This window comes from Impatiens glandulifera, chromosome 6 (assembly GCF_907164915.1).
Source record: "Impatiens glandulifera chromosome 6, dImpGla2.1, whole genome shotgun sequence".
Lineage (NCBI taxonomy): Eukaryota > Viridiplantae > Streptophyta > Magnoliopsida > Ericales > Balsaminaceae > Impatiens > Impatiens glandulifera.
Window position 1 is genome coordinate 3,999,009 of NC_061867.1, and position 6,552 is coordinate 4,005,560.

A 6,552-nucleotide genomic window follows, 5' to 3' on the forward strand; every position below is an offset into this window, starting at 1 on the left:
TAATATTAATATTTCAAATCATGTATAACCATGCTAATGTTGTGTTTTGCAACAGCAAAACTATAAATCTTCTTAGAAATCAAAACTTGTAGCAAATCAGATTCTAAATCGTCTATGACGATAAACAGATTACCAAGAACTGAAATATCACAAAGCAATAAACGATAACACAATATACGTGGTTCGGTCAAAATCGACATACGTCCACGGGAGGGATAAGTTTCACTAAATCAAACAAATGTCAATAGTAGAAACTTACATGCCTTGCTCTCAAATGAAAGAAGTGATTACACTAGGAATGATTGGACTACTCCACAATCAAAAGCTCCCCCAATCTCTCACTCTGGATCAGCCAAAGAACAAGAAGAAGAAGGAAACCAGAAAACCCTAGATCTGTAATTCACTCTCTCTCTATTTGCGCTGTTATGAGAAAAATACCAAAAAAAAAGTATTTATACTCTAACCCATTTTCATAAAAGAAAACCCTGACCCGTTTACCCGGAATTTAAAACCGCCCACAATGGCAAGGAACACCAACAATTCTCCCCCTTCCGAGCCATGGGAGAATGTTGCTATAAACATTCATAATCGTGACGCTTCTGCCAGAACCATTCCGGCTTTGGCACAACATATCTCATGCTTTCCTCTTGGCAAGCCCTTTGTCATCATATCTGACCCGTTCTCATCTGTGTGCACTTTCTCCAAGTATAACTCCTTCTCGAGCAGTTCACGGATCCAATGGTACCTTCTTTGGATGTGTTTTGAACGTGAATGGAAACTTGGATTCTTGTTCACATGTATAGCACTCTGTGAGTCACTAAACACCACAAACTTGTCTTGTGCAATGCCAATTTCTTTCAACAATTCTTTCATCCATCTCATTTCTTTACAACATTCAGTAATGACAATATATTCAGCTTCTGTAGTAGACAAAGCAACACATTTCTGTAGACGAGACTGCCATGATACAGCTCCTCCTCCAAAAGTAAACAAATACCCTGAAGTTGATCTCATTGTGTCAATATCACCACTCATATCTGAATTAGAAAACCCTTCAACATGTGACTTTCCAGTACCATAACACTAAGCGTATTTGGAGGTCCCTCGAAGATATCTCATTAGCCACTTAACCGCTTCCCAGTGTGTCTTACCAGGATTTGAAAGAAAACGACTAAGTACTCCAACCGCATGAGCTATATCTGGTCTTGTACAGACCATTGCATACATTAGACTGCCTATTGCTGAAGCATATGGAACACTGCACATTTCTTGTCTTTCCTCTTCATCCTTGGGAGACATTGTCTTGTCTATTTTCAAGTGTGTAGCCAATGGACAAGCAACTGGCTTTGCCTTGTCCATACAAAATCGTCTTAGAATCTTCTCAATATCTCTCTCTTGAGATAACCATATCCTTTTCTTCACCCGATCACGAATGACCTGCATTCCAAGAATTTGTCCTGCTTGACCCAAGTCTTTCATCTCAAAAGACTTAGCCAAATCCTTTTTTAACTTGGCAATCTTGAGCTTGTCTCTCCCAACAATCAACATGTCATCAACATATAGGAGAAGTATAATAAAATCATTAGAAGCAAACTTTTGCACAAAGACACAGTGATCTGTAGACGTCTTCATGTACCCATGGATGGTCATGAACGACTCAAACTTAAGATACCACTGCCTTGGTGCTTGCTTCAAACCGTACAGACTTTTGACAAGTTTTCACACCTTGCTTTCCTCACCTTTCTTATTATAACCTTCAGGTTGCTCCATATAAACATCTTCATCCAAATCACCATGGAGAAATGCAGTCTTGACATCAAGTTGTTCAACCTCAAGATCCATACAAGAAGCTAGACTTAACACCATCCGGATAGAAGTCATCTTCACTACCGGTGAGAAAATCTCATCATAATCGATTCCATGCCTCTGGACAAAACCTTTGACAACTAGCCTAGCCTTGTATCTTGTCTTGCTATCATCACCTTCTTTCTTGATCTTATACACCCATTTATTTTGTAATACTTTTCTGTTCTCTGGTCTTTCAACTAGATCATATGTGCCATTTTTCAGCAATGACTTCATCTCTTCATCCATGACAGCTAGCCATTCTTTCTTATGAGCATCCTCAAGAGCATCCTTATAGCATATAGGCTCCCCACAATCAGTTAGAAGAACATACTCTGTAGCAGGATACTTAGAACTTGATCTTTTCTCCCTAGTAGACCTCCGAAGTACCTCTGTTTGTTGATAATGTTGATTTTCATCTTCTTGTTGAACTTCAAAATCAACCTCAACATTATCACCAAGATCAGTTTCAGTATTAGTATCATTTCCATGGCCTACAGCTTGACCCTGAGGAACAACATCATCACTATCTGAGTTTGAAGCTACATGTGGCCTTGTCTCCTCAACATCATGAGACAACTCAAGACCAGAAAGGGCACGTATGTATGCATCAAGTTTTTCACCATCTTAAAAATTCTCAATAGTCTGATCTTCAAGGAATACCACATCCCGGCTTCTCAAAACCTTCTTATCAACTGGGTCATAACACCTGTATCCCCACTTTTCATCACCATACCCCAAAAATATGCATTGTCTGGTTTTTGCATCTAGCTTAGACCTCTCATCTTTTGGAACATGCACAAAAGCTCTGCAACCAAAAACACGTAAACAGTCATAATTAACATCTTTACCTGACCAGACGCTTTCTGCACACTTATTATTCAATGGCTTGGAGGGAGAACGGTTGATCACATACACTGCAGTGCTCATGGCTTCAGCCCAGAAATGCTTAGCCAACCTGGCATGGGAGAGCATACTCCCCATCCATTCCAACATTGTTCTGTTCATCCTCTCTGCCACACCATTTTGTTGTGGAGTCTTGGGCACAGTCTGTTCATGTCGAATACCCTGCTCTTTGCAATAATCATCAAATGAGCCTATGTACTCTCCCCCATTATCTGACCGCACCCTCATCAATTTTCTTCCTGTCTCTCTTTTAACCAGCTTGTGAAAGACCTCAAACCTTGCTGCAACCTCATCCTTGGACTTTATAACATAAGCCCAAACCTTCCTAGATGCATCGTCTATGAAGGTTACAAAATAGGAAGCACCGCCTATGGATTTAATCTTCATAGGACCACAAACATCTGTATGGACCAATTCAAGGACATTCTTTTTCAGTTCAACTTTTGACTTACTGAAGGAGACTCTGTTCTGCTTACCCTTCAAGCAATGCTCACAATTTTCAAGATGAGCATCCTTAAGATTCAACAACTCATTCCTCTTGATCAAAACATTCACCCATTTTTCACTAATGTAACCTAATCTCTTGTGCCACAACTCAGAGGATGACTCCATTAAAACAGAATATGCCGCATCATAGACAATTTTCAAATTTGTCTTGTATAAGGAACAACATTTCTTACCTCGTGCAATAACCAATGAACCCTTGCTTAGCTTCCATGCTCTACCACTAAAAACATTATGGTAGCCTCCATCATCGAGTTTACCTGCTGAAATCAAATTCATTCTCAAATCAGGAACATGTCTTACATCTCTCAATGTCAGGAAGCAGCCCATGTTTGTCTCAATTCTAACATCACTCAGACCAACTATCTTGGACACACCACTGTTACCCATGCGAACCTCACCATAATCACCAGCTTTGTAGGACTGGAAGTAACCTTTGTGTGGAGTTATATGGAATGAGGCACCTGTGTCAACAATCCATGCTGTTTCATTTGAAGATGTGCTAAGACAGGAGTCTTGACAGTTAGAAGCATATGTCAGTTCACCATCTGAAGCATAAGTAGATGTATCTGCACTCTGTTCTTTCTTTTCTCTGGGCTTCACTGTACTCTTCGCTTTATCATTTTTAAATTTCCAGCACTCATTTTTCCAGTGACCCATTTTGCCACAGTAATGGCAATCACCATCCTTCTTTGGAGCTCTAGACTTGCTTCTAGACTTTCCCCTGCTCGAACCACTTCTATTATCTTTTGATCTTCCTCTATCAGCCACCAACATATCAGACTTATAGGGTTTATCCCCCTTTCGATTCTCCTCATCAAGTAAGGAACTGGTGACAAATGCCATGTTGACTTTACCATTTGATGCTGAGTTGTTGAGAGTGATAATAAGTGTCTCCCAACTTGCAGGCAAAGATCCAAGGACTAAAAGTGCTTGCACCTCATCATCAAAGTTTATCTTCATACTACTCAGTTGATTCAAAATATTTTGAAATTCATTCAAGTGCTCAGCAATTGATTTATTATCAATGTAATTCAGATTCACCAGCCTTCGTACCAATGCTGCTTTATTCCCTGCTGACCTCCCAGCATAGAGAGCTTCAAGTTTGCTCCACACACCATACGCTGTAGTCTCATTCTCAACATGGTGCACAACATTTACACCAACCCAGGAACGAATAAAGCTGTAGGCCTTTCTATATATCTTTTTCCAATCAGCCACTTTTGTAGTCTCAGGTCTAACACCCTCATTTTCAATTGCTTCATTTAAATCATCTGAAACTAACAGATCACTGATCATCAATTTCCATTGCCTGTAGTTTGTACCATTCAGACTCACCATATCAGGTCTAGATTTCCCCCATTATTACTGCCTTAACAACTGACAAAAACACCAGCAAAGAAACCAGTTGATCTCTTCTATGAATTTCGCTAAATAACCACCAGAGCACTCTGCTCCAATGTTAAAACAGATAACCAATTAATACTGCTCTGATACCACTATTGTGTTTTTCAACAGCAAAATTATGGATCTTCTTAGAAATCAAAACCTGTAGCAAATCAGATTCCAAATCGTCTATGACGATAAACAGATTACCAATAACTGAAATAGCACAAAGCAATAAACGATAACACAGTATATGTGGTTCGGTCAAAATCGACATACGTCCACGGGAGGGATAAGTTTCACTAAATCAAACAAATGTCAATAGTAGAAACTTACATGCCTTGCTCTCAAATGAAAGAAGTGATTATACTAGGAATGATTGGACTACTCCACAATCAAAAGCTCCCCCAATCTCTCACTCTGGATCAGCCAAAGAACAAGAAGAAGAAGGAAACCAGAAAACCCTAGATCTGTAATTCACTCTCTCTCTATTTGCTCTGTTATGAGAAAAATACCCAAAAAAAAGTATTTATACTCTAACCCGTTTTCATAAAAGAAAATCCTGACCCGTTTACCCGGAATTTAAAACCGCCCGCAATGGCAAGGAACACCAACAGCTGATAATCACTAAAGATCTTATCGGTCTTAGCCTTCCTATAAGCGCAACAGCCCAACACATATACACAAATGAGAGAAATGGGTGTGACTGTGTGACTAATAGAATAATGTCGACGTATCGCCATTCGCGTTCGAAATTAGCCAATAGCCCCGCCTTGCACGAGTCACACTCGTAACATAACTTTGTTTCATCGTTGTCCCATTTTAAACAATCCATGTCAGCCGCAATGTTTATAGTACTTATCCAATAAGTAGGGTTAACAAAAGTATACCCACATTGTGTAGGCGGCTTACAACATCCTGACTGAAAATACAAAGATATATAAATCAATTAAGTTCTATGATTTAGGATTTAGGATTTAAGGTTTAGGGTTTGTCTTGACTTTATTATTTCTTTCTATTAATGTTTATGTTATGGAAGAGTTTTAAAACATTAACCCAAAAAAGCGTTTCTATTAAAAATCGAATATAAGAGCATAACTTTACTAGAGCATAATCAATTTTTTTTTACCTGTAAAGGAGAAAGGTGCACGTTAAAGAAATCTTGAGCCATACTATAACTTTGTTTTAGCTCGGGGAACATACCCGACGATCTAAGGCATCCTTTGATTCGATCCCACTTCCATGGCATTTGAACTCTTTGACGAAGCCATCCCGAGTAGTCCTCAAGTTTGTAATCCAAGTAAGCTCGGCTAGGTTCTGCGTGGCCCGAGCCTCTCATTGTGACCATATAGATAAAGATGACAAGACATGCAAGTAAGATGATTATGACAAGCATTGCAACGAGATAGAAGATGAGTAACCACGCCACACGCCATACGGCTCCTATGAAACCGGCTAGGGCTACAATGAGGATCAAGATTCCTAAGATGATGACAGGCCATTGGAGAAGTTTTATGCAAGAGTTGTCCGGTTCGGTGGCTAGCCAGATACCCGAGCCTATGATGGGGATCGAAAGAAGGATTGCTATGAAGTTTATGGCACCTATGGCTTTGTTGCTGAGAGCCATGGAATAGAGAATATATATGGAGATGGAGAAAGATTTGATAATGGGAAAGGAAAAGGTTGTTTTTTTTTTCTAAATGTAGGACTTAGGTTAGACAAGAGGTTTTTGTTTAATTTGTTCCTTACTTGAGATGTGGAAACTATTAAAAGAATTTGAGAAATTTAACCAGTTTTGAGTTGTGTCTAGGGACTTGGGGTGAGTTCAAACCTAACCTAAATCCAAAATATTAATTTGGGTAGGTTAATTTGGGTTGGATTAAGTATGGGTTGAATTTAATTTGGTTGGGT

The 6,552-nt window shown here is 39.3% G+C and overlaps 1 pseudogene; it reads right to left on the minus strand.

Annotated features, from left to right (window-relative positions):
* Nucleotides 1–4,543: 4,543 nt before the first annotated feature.
* LOC124942944 lies at nt 4,544–6,268 on the minus strand (annotated as a pseudogene).
* Between the last annotated feature and the right edge of the window lie 284 nt (nt 6,269–6,552).